General features: G+C 38.4%; 1 long non-coding RNA gene across 1 annotated transcript in view; it reads left to right on the top strand.

The window, feature by feature from the left end:
- LOC308615909 overlaps nt 1-13,617 on the top strand; it is a 322,361-nt gene that overhangs the window by 294,203 nt on the left and 14,541 nt on the right. The gene's annotated exons all lie outside the window — the stretch shown is intronic.

Raw genomic sequence — 13,617 nt, 5'->3', positions numbered from 1 at the left:
GTGCAAAAGCCTGCTAGTTCTATCTCTCAGATCATAATAATTTTTCTCAATAAAATGAAGTTATTTATCTAATTTTCATTTAGAAGACAATTGAACTTTTTCAAAATGGTTCTAGTTCTTTCATAAAAATTAATTGATGGCATTCATTTAAGTCTAACTTCTGAATTTTTAATTTTGGAACTAATTTTATGTGCTTTGGAGAACATAGTTTCCTCTTTATTGAGAAATGTAATATAATTTCATTTATCATTATAACTCTGAGGGATGCCCTTAAAATAATAAGTTATCCTTTATTAAGCTTTTCCCTACAAATTATTTGAATTTTGGTTATTTTAGATAATAACTTGCCATTTTATTTAGGGAAAACTTTGTGGTCAGTTATTAGCCATAGTGGAGAAAAGTATAAAATATACTGTAGGAGAAAGTAGCAAATCTGATTCCTAAACACTGTAAAGTAAGAAAGGGGTGATACAAAGTTAGAACTCTGTAGTATGAGACCTTCCATAAGGTAGTTAATATCTCTGAGCTCAATTATGAATAATAATAGTAATGCTGAAGGGGTACTGCAACGATTAAGTGAAAAACTAGCGTAACATGCCTAGCACAGTGTCTGGGATAAATACTATACATCTAAGATCTATGTCTAGATCTATACAGAGATAGATGTATAATTGAAAGCATATCATATTAAATATGAATGATTTCAAGTAGGACATAGATAATGCCAAAACCTTCCACAAATTTTCAAACCTGTCTTTGCTGAAATTTGTGTGATTTAGGTATGACTAAACAGAAAAATGCCAAAGAAAATGAAATCCTTCCTGCTTTATGTTATAGTATGCCTTTTAAGTCTGTCTAGACATTAATATATACTTATTTAAGCAATTATAGAAAGGAAGGTGAAAAGGGTCAATAATATTCCAGTTAATATTTATATTTCATCTAGTATAAAATCCTAACGTTGGTTCTAATAAAAGACCTAAATTAGTGTCAGAAAATAACTTATTATTAATAATTTAGAAATTCACAAGTATTCAAAATTCTTTTCCTGAAGGATTCAAAGTAATTTTAGTGTTATTTAAATAAACATATTTTATTAAAACAAAATATGTTAAATATTTCTTTTAAATTTTCTTTTGTCTATATTTTTAAAATTAACTTCCCTGGTTCTACCAAACAAGAGCATATAAATAACAATTTAGAAACAGTATTTTGAAACTCTCTATACTTTTTTAAACTATATATACAAACAATATATTTTAATTACAGAAAAGCAGGACAAATAAACTAAAAATGATATTTAATCTCAACACCTGTAGAATTATTTTTAACATTTCATGTCCTTCTGAGTTTCCTTAGAAGCCAAGCCTGCAATCATGTGCACAAGGGAATGATGTGCACAGGTTTAATAGAGAGAGGGCTCTCAGGACAAGGGAAGGAGTGGGATAAGGTGGGGGGAGGAGCTAAGGAAGTCTGTGGAGTCAGCTCAAGTCTCAGGTTGCAATCTCAGGTGGAACTCAGAGCATGGACTGCACCCCAGTGTTGGTTACCACTTGAGACAAGGGGCCCAGGCAGTTGTATTCTCTATAATTCAGTCATTGATAGTGGGATGCCCCCAGAGGCTCAAGCAAGGCAGTTCCTATTTGGTAAAGGACACCTCTTCAGAGGAAGGAGGCAGTGGTGAGCTATCAGCAGGCTATGTTTATAGCAGCTCAGTGTGGATGCACTGACCCAGTAAAAGTGACAGATATAGAAGAGGCACCTACAGCATCCACTACCCTTTCCTTCTAGACTTAAACGAATATGTATTATTTTACCTACATAGTAAAATTACATAGTATGCATTATTTTAATTGCTTTTTAAAGCATTAGCAATATATGATGAATACCTTTCCATGTTAACAAATACATTTCTATAACAGATGCATAATGTATTATAAGTATAGATATACCTATTCATTATTTTCAGATCTCTCTTCCTTTTGAATGGAAAATGTACTTTTATCTAAATATTTATCTCAGAAGGTAGAAACATTGAACTGTTATTTTATCTTTCATACATTTCCACGTGTTATAGTTATGTACCTCCCCTTGCCCTCACCCCGAAATAAATAATTTCTATATTACTCTTTCTGAGATAATTCTTTTCCAGTTAGTTTTCATCTCTCAGTCAAGGTCAAGATAGGAAAAAGCTAATTATGTCTTTTTATTGGTGATGAGTGAAAGCAAAAACTTAAATTAGGTTTACTTCTGCTTTAATTAGGAAGAAAATAAAGTTACTCCTGTTTTGGAGAAATTGAATAGAGAAATTTTGGCTAGTGAAACTGGTGTCCTCAGAGACACCAGTTTTTTTTGTTTGTTGGCTTTTTTACCTGTTTCGGAAAATCTTCTGTTTTTTCACTTTCATCCAATAACTTCACAATGGATAACTGTGTGCCGGAGAAATTTTGTGTCTACTGTGATTAAAACATGTCAGGGCTGACATATATTTAAGGTTCTCACATTTTCCTTTGAGTCCATATTTTTCATGCTTAATATAAGTAAATCACATTTTTTTCATCATTTTTATATAAAGTTTGAAAAGCTTTTCACCTTCTGCATATCTCATTTTGGTTCCTGTTACACACAATCAGCCAAAATTTGTTATGCATATTTGTGTAAATCACTGGACCAGAGTCCAGGAAATTGAAAAGTATTCCTGGTCCCTGACCTCAAGGAGCTTAAAAATCTAGGTGTGGGGTTAAATAACCATATAGGAGCAAATAACCACATAAAGTTGAGGTCACAAGACAATCTATTGACTGGCATAGGAGTTGTAAGAAAGTACTTTTTATACTTTCACATGAGAACCCAGCATGATTTAGAAAAGTTTCACTAAACAGTAGAACTTAAACTGCTTTTTTTTTTTAAAAGAGTTTTTTTTTTTTTGGATGTGGACCATTTTTAAAGTCTTTATTGAATTTGTTACAGTATTGTTTCTGTTTTATGTGTTGGTATTTTGGCCAAAAGGCACATGGGATCTTAGCTCCCCAACCAGGGATCGAACCCGCACTCCCTGCATTGGAAGACAAAGTCTTAACCACTGGACTGCCAGGGAAGTCCCTTAAAATGCTTTTGAAAGATGTGGAAAGTTTGGCAGACCAGAGAAGAAGAAATAGACATTCTACAAAGAGAGTAAGAGTTTGAACCAAGGTGGGGAGGGTAGAAAGCTCAAGCAGAGGTTTGAGTAATTTTTAGGGAGGCTGGTATGAATCATTGAATTAAATCAAATCAATACCTTGGAAGAAAAAAGGAAGAAGAAAGGAAGAAAAGAGTGAAAAAAGAGAGAGGGAGAGTGGTGGAATAAAAATTATAGTTGCCTGCAGTAACTTTTAAAGAAGTTTCACATTTTTTTACACTGAATTGTGGAATACAGCATTTTCATATATTATTCCTGTTACTTGCCTCAAGATACTGGCCAAATAAGTCACCCTTAATTTAAGGAAATGCAAGTTGTGTAGTGTTTTTAAAGTTTATTCCAACTTGAAGGGTATCAGTTACCATGAATGAAGGGTAAGCCATCTCTTTTATTTTTAAATATATGATCTGAGTGAGACTTTGTAATTTTGTTGGTCTTCACAAATCACATTCTTTTTTTTTCTTTTGAATTTTATTTTATTTTTTTATACAGCAGGTTCTTATTAGTTATCTATTTTATACATATTGGTGTATACATGTCAATCCCAATCTCCCAATTCATCCCACCACTACCCCCTGCCCCCGCTTTCCCCCCTTGGTGTCCATATGTTTGTTCTCTACATCTGTGTCTCTATTTCTGCCTTGCAGACCAGTTCATCTGTACCATTTTTCTAGATTCCACATATATGCGTTAATATACAATATTTGTTTTTCTGTTTCTGACTTACTTCACTCTGTGTGACAGTCTCTAGGTCCATCCATGTCTCTACAACTGACCCATTTTCATTCCTTTTCATGGCTGAGTAATATTCCATTGTATATATGTACCACATCTTCTTTATCCATTCATTTGCTGATGGGCATTTAGGTTGTTTCCATGACCTGGCTATTGTAAATAGTGCTGCAGTGAACGTTGGGGTGCCTGTGTCTTTTTGAATTATGGTTTTCTCTGGGTATATGCCCAGTAGTGGGATTGCTGGGTCATATGGTAATTCTATTTTTAGTTTTTTAAGGAACATCCATACTGTTCTCCATAGTGGCTGTATCAGCTTACATTCCCACCAACAGTACAAGAGGGTTCCCTTTTCTCCACACCCTCTCCAGCATTTGTTGTTCATAGATTTTATGATGATGCCCATTCTAACTGGTGTGAGGTGATACCTCACTGCAGTTTTGATTTGCATTTCTCTAATAATTAGTGACGTTGAGTAGCTTTTCGTGTGCCTCTTGGCCATCTGTATGTCTTCTTTGGAGAAATGTCTATTTAGGTCTTCTGCCCATTTTTGTATTGGGTTGTTTGTTTTTTTTAATATTGAGCTGCATGAGCTGTTTATATATTTTGGAGATTAATTCTTTTTTTTTTCCTTTTCTTTTTTGTGGTACACGGGCCTCTCACTGTTGTGGCCTCTCCAGTTGCGTAGCACAGGCTCCGGAAGCGCAGGCTCAGTGGCCATGGCTCACGAGCCTAGCCGCTCCGCGGCATGTGGGATCTTCCCAGACCGGGGCACGAACCCATGTCCCCTACATCGGCAGGCAAACTCTCAACCACTGAGCCACCAGGGAAGCCTGGAGATTAATCCTTTGTCCATTGATTTGTTTGCAAATATTTTCTCCCATTCTGAGGGTTGTCTTTTCATCTTATTTATAGTTTCCTTTGCTGTACAAAAGCTTTTAAGTTTCATTAGGTCCCATTTGTTTATTTTTGTTTTTATTTCCATTACTCTAGGAGGTGAGTGAAAAAAGATCTTGCTGCAAATCACATTATTTCTAAACTACAGCTGACCCTTGAACTACATGGGTTTGAACTACATGGTCCACTTACATGTGGATTTCTAGTACTACAGTACTACACGATCTGTGGTTGGTGGATTTGTGGATGCAGAACCATGGACAGAAGGGCCAAGTGTAAAGTTATACATGGATTCTTGACCACATGGGGTTGGCACCCTAACCCCCATGTTGTTCAAGGGTCAACTCTATGGCATTCAGAGTGGAAATTCAGAAAAAAAGAATGAAAAAATTTTCGGCTTCATTTTCCTGCATGAAAACAATTAAAAAAAAAAGAAGAATGAAAAACACAGAGGAAACTCTGTAATTTAACTTCAACAAAAATTAAAATATTGCCTCAATTCCTACCTCAAACTATGCAGGACAGCTGCTGAATGTGCTATTTCTATCAAATCAAGAGAGGATATTAAGGGAGATCTCATAGCATTACAGATTTGGGGCAGTATATAGAATAATCCAGAAGTAGGTGGCATGGCCCTGAGACACTCAAGCAACAATCCCTTATTTGGGATTGCAGCTGTGGACCAAGTCTGTTAGCAGGAACATTCCCAGTCACATTTGACCCAGCAGTATGGAGTGGGGGTATCTGGCTTGGATGAGAAGTTGTTCATTCTTTCACCCATTTCTCTTTTCAGGAAGGGTGGAGTAGTGTGTGTACATCAGCTTTGCAGCTGCTGATAATAATGGCTAAACAGAAAGAAATAAATACCAAATGATCACACAAAACACTTGTATATGTCACAACTGAGGCTTTGCCTGTCAGCCCACAGGTAGAAACCAGGATAACCAGAGCCCTGGTGAAGTGTACCCTCATGATAGAGTGTGTGACAGACTTGCTGACCAGCAACATTGGGGCAACATATCTAAATTGGCATTCCACATAGCCCAGCCCACTTTCCCAGAACCTTACTGTTCTGTTCCACAACAAGTGGCTCACCCAGAGGAAAAGGCCCCCACTAAAAGATGAGTAATAATAAAAAGGAAACAGTGAGCAATATTAGCAGAAAAAGAGGAGGCAAGAAATACAACAAAAAATGACAGTGAAACTGCACATCAGAAGAAAAATTATGGCAGAAAGTTAAACATTTCTTTATTGTTGTATCAGGCATTAAAAGATAAACTTTTTGAAACAATCGTTAAAAAATAGATTCAGAGTATCCTATTCAGAAGGAAGAGATGGAAGGGGAGCTGGAAAACAATGAAAGGAACATATAACACAATCATAGGGAAAAAACAATAACAGGGAAGTAATAAAATGTGAAATGGATATATTACAAACACAATCATAGACATATAGTAAGGGATCAAAAAGCATAGCAAGGGGGCTTCCCAGGTGGCGCAGTGGTTGAGAGTCCGCCTGCCGATGCAGGGGACACGGGTTCGTGCCCCGGTCCGGGAGGATCCCACATGCCACGGAGCGGCTGGGCCCGTGAGCCATGGCCACTGAGCCTGCACTTCCGGAGCCTGTGCTCCGCGACGGGAGAGGCCACAATGGTGAGAGGCCCGCGTACCGGAAAAAAAAAAAAAAGCATAGCAAAATAAAATGTCAAAGAATAAAGATTGATAACTAGAATAATAATACACAGAAGACAGGTAAAGAAAAGCCAATAAATACACAAATGGAATTCCTGAGGAAACGGGAGTGGGGAGGGGTTTCAAAAATATAAAAGAAGACCTATAATAAAAGAAGAACTCAATCTTTGTCATACTTATATTAAAGTGTTGCATCTGATAGTGACCTAAATTTACTTAAGAAAAAAATGTCTAAAAGATAGCTGGAGGGAAAATACTGGAACCATATTTAGCATTAACAAGCAGTTAATGCGGGTCCACTACAAGGATACATAGCAATATCTTAGGTATCTAAACCCTGAGAATTTCTCAGATTCTGGATTTCCCACTGAAAACTTTCATGAGAGAGCTTCCAAGAAGTATTAGGTAGAGAGCCCAGGAACTGAAGTATTGTTAGTATTGTATTATTCCCAAAGAGTCCAAGGCCATGTCCAATTGTAACATTTCACTTCTCCCTATTGCAAATATCCAAGAGAGAGAGAAATTGGGCAAGTCTTTCTTTGTCCCTTTCTCCCTTTCTTTTTCTTTCTTTCTTTCTTTCTTTCTTTCTTTCTTTCTTTCTTTCTTTCTTTCTTTCTTTCTCTTTCTTTCTTTCTTTCTTTCCTTGTTCCTTCCTTCCTTCCTTCTTTCCTCTCTTTCATTCTTTCAACACCATTCTGGAAGTCAGTGACACTACCTAGCTCCTCTTTTGCCTCTGGATAAAACCATATACTCCTTCCCTTTCTAGAACTAAGTAAAAGAACAGATTTAAGAGACATAAAATAATATAGCATTTCTTAGTCACAAGAAATATTCCTTCACAGCTTATTACATTGGAAGACAGCTTAATTTAGTACAAAAACTGTATAGATTATTCATGTATTCATTATATAATTATACTGATGAATTTATACAAATGACTTAAGCATTTGCACATACATAGTTGAACATATTTACACAAATGGAAAGGTCACACACTTCATTTTGAACTTTTAATAAGTCCTGGTCAGCTGTTGGCACGAAGAGTGTATTGTTAGGAAAAAATGGTACACTAATTGTGAAATGGTGGCTATTTCTCTATTTGTGTTGAGAGCAAGTAATGACTCAGAGGGCAGAGCCAAGACTCCAGTGCACAAGACAAGAGCTAAGAGAACAGTGAATCAGGAAATTATTATTATTATGCCCCCAGGGGGCAGAGCTGGTCCCTAGTCAAAGAGCATTCTCTGTTTCCAGAGTAGCAGCCCTGAAAATATGTACCTGACCAGATTTCAGAATTGCTACGGATCAGTGGCTCTATACACCTTCCATTTCCTCTTTCTTGAACAGGAGTGTCTATTATAGTTATCGTATCCCTCTTTCACTATTGCATTTTGCATGTATGTGTGAAGGTGAGGTGGGGAGGGCGGATAACTTGTCATTTTAGTTCACAAATCAAGAAGAGCCACACTTGAGCAACTGCATCTGAGTCTCTGAACCTGTGGAAACTTGTCCCCACCTGGACCATGTTTAATGATGAAATCCTGGACTTAGAGCTAATAGTGTAATTGAATAAGACTTTTGGGGTATTGGGAGGGGGATGGTGTATTTTGCATGTGCAAGGGATCTGCACTGTTTTAGCCAGAGACTGAATGGTAGTTGTTTGTCTTCAAAGATGACTCTCCAAAAATTCTTATCATCTCACTATTTGCATGCCTCTTCCATGAAGAAGTGCAGACCATTTTGAATCTGGGCTGGCCTGGTGACATACTTTGATCAACAGAATGCTATGGAAATGGTGTGGTGTATTTGAGAAGCTGGATTTTAAGAGGCCTGGCAGCTTCTGTCCTTGTTCATTTGGTATACTCTGGCTGCTATTAAAGGAATTCTAGCCTAATGACAAGAGACTATGAGGGAAGAGGGGCCCAATCATCCCAGTGCCACTGCTGAGTCTAGTCCCCAGTCAGCTCAGGCTGACTTCAGCTGAGTAGTTCCAGAAGACCAGCAAAACTTCCACCCAGACGACCTATAGAACAGTGAAAATCAAAACATCGATATTGCTCTAGGTCACTAAATTTTGGAGCAGTGTGTTACACAGCAATGAGTAACTAGAGCATTAAGTGCTCCCAACTGGATTTCAGACATTTCTAGGCAAGTGTGGGAAATGTGAAATATGCCAGACAGGATGCCATTTAAAAAATACTTTTTGGTTAGAGGAAAATGAGACAAGTGATTGCATATATAGGGGGAAAGCAAAGGGACAGGCTGGAAAGAATGGGAAAAACAGCATTGCCTGCTTCAGACTTTGGGCTATAAGCCTGGACTCCTGACAGGGTCCTGCAGGAAGAGACATAGAGCACTTAGAAATACAGCTTGCTGCCTGTGTAACAAAGAGGGACTTGGAAATTGTGCCAGTGTGACAGGCATTCTCTCTTTTTGGGTGCAGAGCAGGAACACAGCCCCACTCTGGCTCTTTGGACACTGACCACTTTGTGGGTCCTAGAGGATGGTGCCCAGATGCAGATGTTCTTGCCGTGAGCGGGTGGGCTGTGAAGCATCAGCAAGAGCACTTCTGCTGGTTTCTTGAAAGTGTTAGTGAGTGAGAGAGCGTGGAACTTGAGCAGATGCACTATGAGCTCCTAAAACTCCACCCCCCCCCTTCGCTCTCCTAGAACAAGCTGGGTCATATTTTGAGGTGGCTTCATTAGGTTGTGAGCAATGGAGTAGAGAAATTTAGTTATTATTGTTAACATGACCTTATTTGAAGCCATAAGTTGGTAACTCCTAGAATAATTCAGGTCATATAATGATACTTGTATTTATATACACAATTATATTTAATATGTCATAATATATAATTATATATATATTATTAAATATAATATCTTTTTGCAATATCATGTTTCTTTCATACACATTATCTCTTTTAAAAGCCTCCTGACCACCCTGTGAAGTATGTAGGTCAAATATTATTTTCTCCATTTTTAACTGAGAAGTAAACTCATCTTAAATAAGAGATTAAAGGACTTTCCCAAGATTACAAAATAAAAGTGATAGAACCAGGACTTGAATTTAGCTCTCCTAATTCTAGTAATCAGTGGAGGATCTGTGCTTCCCTGTCAGATTGGATGTAATTTATATGACATATAATACAAACTTTGGAAATTTTTATCTATATGTATATCAGTATATACATACATACATTTGTGCATTCATCTACATATGTAAATTTATTCTGAAGACGTGTTCTTACATCTTAGCACAGATGTAAAGAAAAAATATATAAAAACAAAATATTGGGATATAAATTACTATTTTGTCAGAAATATACCCCCACAAAATCTCCTACAATAAATATATGCTAACACAATATTTCAAAAATACTTTTGCTTACTCTTATGTACTCATTTCTTAAAAATTATTCTTGCAAACACATTTCTAGCATCTAGCATAATTTTTTAGGTATAGTCACTACTGATATAATGTTGTCTAGCAAAAAGGTTACGCATCAACAGTTTCCACTGAAATAAGCTGTCATCAGCACATTTCCTTATGAAATAATATTCATTAAAAATAGGATATTCTCTTAGCTAAAGTGACAGCTCATCACCTTGTCAATTTTCTATAATAATATACACTTTACAATACGGTGCTAACAAGACACAAGGTAGCATTTCAGTCATCTACTAGAGTGTCAAAATGGAGACTAGATATACTGCATTCAAAGAAAAGGTGCCAATTAAATGTATTCTCTCTACAGTCAGTGCTCCAGTATCATACAATAATGTGATCTGTATCCTTGTTATCCGATACTAGATACTAGTGTTCCACCACATTCAGTTTCTCTCTCTCTCTCTCTCTCTCCATTTTCAATATTAAACCCAAGCATATTTTCATAACCATTACAAGACTTGGCAGGGGGATTACCAAATCAGGGAATGCTGAGATCAAGAGCCTTGGCAGATGCACAGAAGTGGAGGAAAAAAGCAGAACACTTACAATATGGGAGGAAGCACAATGCTTACGATGAATATGTTTACAGTCTGTCACAATTAAATTGTAATCTTTACCACTGGTTAGCCATCTGACTTTACACAAATAATGAACCTTTGCAACCCTCAATTTCTTTTTATTAAAATGGGATTCTTTTTTTTTTTTTTTTTGTGGTACGCGGGCCTCTCACTGTTGTGGCCTCTCTCGTTGCGGAGCACAGGCTCCGGACGCGCAGGCCCAGCGGCCATGGCTCACGGGCCTAGCCGCTCCGTGGCATGTGGGATCTTCTCAGACCAGGGCACGAACCCATGTCCCCTGCATTGGCAGGTGGACTCTCAACCACTGCACCACCAGGGAAGCCCTAAAATGGGATTCTTAATTCTACCTCATTGGGAGGGTGTGAGGATTAAATGGTACAATGTTTGTAAAGGGTTTAGCCCAGAGCCTGACATATAATAGAAGCCTAATAAATGCCAGCTCTATTCAGAGGCCTCACTTTAAAGATGCCATTCCATTGAGAAGTCAGTTCTCTGTCTCATTGTTGCACCTCTGAATGCTTTTAAGGGGTTTTTGTCTTTGTTTTTCAACAGTTTAACTAGATATACCTCATTTTGTTTTCCTTTGTATTCAAAAGAAATGCTTGCAATTCATTTTATTAGCCGAATATGTGGCTTGAAGTCTTTCATCCACTTTGAAAAATTCTCAAAAATGATCTTTTAAAAAATAGCATCTAGCCAATTCTTTTTCTTCTTTGCTTCTACAACTCCAATTATACCTATGTTAGTCTTTATCCCTGAGACTGGTATCACTTATGCTCCTTTCTGTATTTTCCATTCTTTTTAAAATTCTGCACTGCAGCCTGATTAAACTTCTATGTCTAATTTTCTGGTTAACTCCTTTATTACATTCTTTTTTCTGTAACATTTTATTATAAAAATATTCAAGCACACAGAAAAGTTGAAAGAATTTTACATTGAACAGCCATATGTCCACCAACTAGATTCTGCCATTAATATTATATTATACTTGCATTACACATATCTACCTAACCATCTAACAATACAGTCATCAATCCATCTTACTCTTTAATGCATTTCAAATTAAAATGCAGACCTTACTACACTTCCTTCTAAACACCTCAGCATGCATACCATTAGCTAGAGTTCAGTATTTGTTTATAGTAATTTTTATTTTGAGGTAGAATTTATATACAATGAAATACACAAATCTTAGATATTTATTTGCTGAGTTTTGATAAATGCAAACACTGGTGTACCCAATCCTCTACCAAGATGTAGAACATAGTCATCCCCCTAGAAAGTTTCTTCATGCCTCTTCCCAGCCAGTCCCAACTTCCTCACCCATAAGCAATCACTGTTTTGATTTTTTTCCACCATAGGTTAGTTTTGCCTGTTCTAGAACTTCATATAAAGTGAATCATACAGTAACTATATTTTATGTAAGATTTTTTTTACATTACATAATGCTTTTGAGAATTCATCCATGTTGTTAACTATACTAGTAGTTGTATTGATTTCCTAGGGCGACTATAAAAAGGTATCAAAAGTTGAGTGGCTTAAGACAACAGCAATTTATTGTGTCACAGTTCTGGAGACTAGAAGTCTAAAATCAAGGCACTGGCAGAGCCGTGCTTTCTCTGATGGCTCTGGGGGAGAATCCTTCTTTGCTTCTGGCTTTTGATGTTTGCCAGCCACCTTTGGCATTCCTTGGCTTGTAGCTTCATCACTACAGTCACATAGCTGTTGTTTTTCTGTGTATCTTCATATCATCTTCCCTCTACGTGTCTGTCTCTGTGTCCAAATTTCACAGGGAGTGAGGGGCAAATCCAGCCCTAGAGGGAAATGCTTTGCTTCTCAGAGTCCAGTGGAGAAAGGAGCCTCCTGTTCCTGAATACTGCTCCCTCACCTGCAGGGAGAAGCTGCTGGAAGCTAAAACTTCAAACAAAAACCCTTCTTGCAATTGCATCACAGGTGTTGATCCTAGTCTCTAGTTGTATTGGTTTGTTTAAACTTTGTTTCTGGAAGCTACTCACATCATCCAGGTCCACCACTCAGATTTGGGAGACAAACTCAGGAAAGTCTTTATTTCAGTACTTCTTTGAAAGAATCTTTAAAAATCAACCAGAAACCTTCCAAACATGTATTCTTTACAGGAAAACCCTCTTAGAACACAGGCAGCATGCCCTCCGCAGTTTCAGAGCTGGTGTGGACAGCACACCTCGAAGGGGCTCAGCCTAGCATAGCTGTCAACTGCATGGAGCCCTGACTGGGCACAGAGTGCGAAGTTTTTTTTCCTGCTAAAACGTAGTTCGCCTTTAACTAAAAGAGAAAAAGAACAGAACAGGGAAAAGGGCTCCTCTGAGATGAGGGTCTTCCTCACTCTGCCCTGGTGGCAGACCCAGGTGTGGACATTGTGGGCACTGGGCCTTGTTGGCAGCAGTACATGCAGCTCAGTAACTCCCCGCACACCAAGCCCTACCAAGAGGTGGAGAATGGCAGCGTGGATGTATTTCAGGGGCTCAAGAACAATTTTATCATCTTCTGCATGTGGGCAAGTAAGCACCAAAGCATTGGATTTTTAAACAACCCCAGGCACTTAATGTGGCCCTGACCAAAGCACATTAGGGGCAACCCAAGGGCCCTGTCCAAGCAGCTGCTCTGGAACCACCTGCTGAACTACAACCACCTGCTGGGGGCAGGGGGCACTGAACAATCTGCAGGAGAGCCTCATGCAGTTCAGCAAGCCCAGGAAGCTAGTCATCACCATCAACCTTGGAGCCCGCTTCATGGCAACATCCATGTATGACCCCGGAAAGCCATTATCCCAGGATCAGTCTATGATCAGAGCAGCCAGGGCCAGCCTTTGAACATGTGCTTCCAGACCCATGACCAGATCAGCATGATCAGTGCCTACCCCAGCCTCCTGACCTCCATGAACAGTGCCCATTGCCTCCAACCTGGTCATGCCACCCATGCTGGTGAGGCTTGATGGTGGATGGTCTTCCGTGGTGGAGCCCACCTCTCACTCCCCCTCCTCCTCCTCCTCCTCACCAAGCACTGGCATTGGACACTTGCTCTGACTTAGGCTCCTCTCTCCCTTGGGTGTTCCTCT

The sequence above is a fragment of the Mesoplodon bidens genome (assembly GCF_964165515.1).
Source record: "Mesoplodon bidens genome assembly, chromosome: 4".
NCBI classification, from domain to species: Eukaryota; Metazoa; Chordata; class Mammalia; order Artiodactyla; family Ziphiidae; genus Mesoplodon; species Mesoplodon bidens.
The sequence above is the reverse complement of the archived record's forward strand: the minus strand, read 5'-3'. Positions and strand labels throughout refer to the sequence as shown.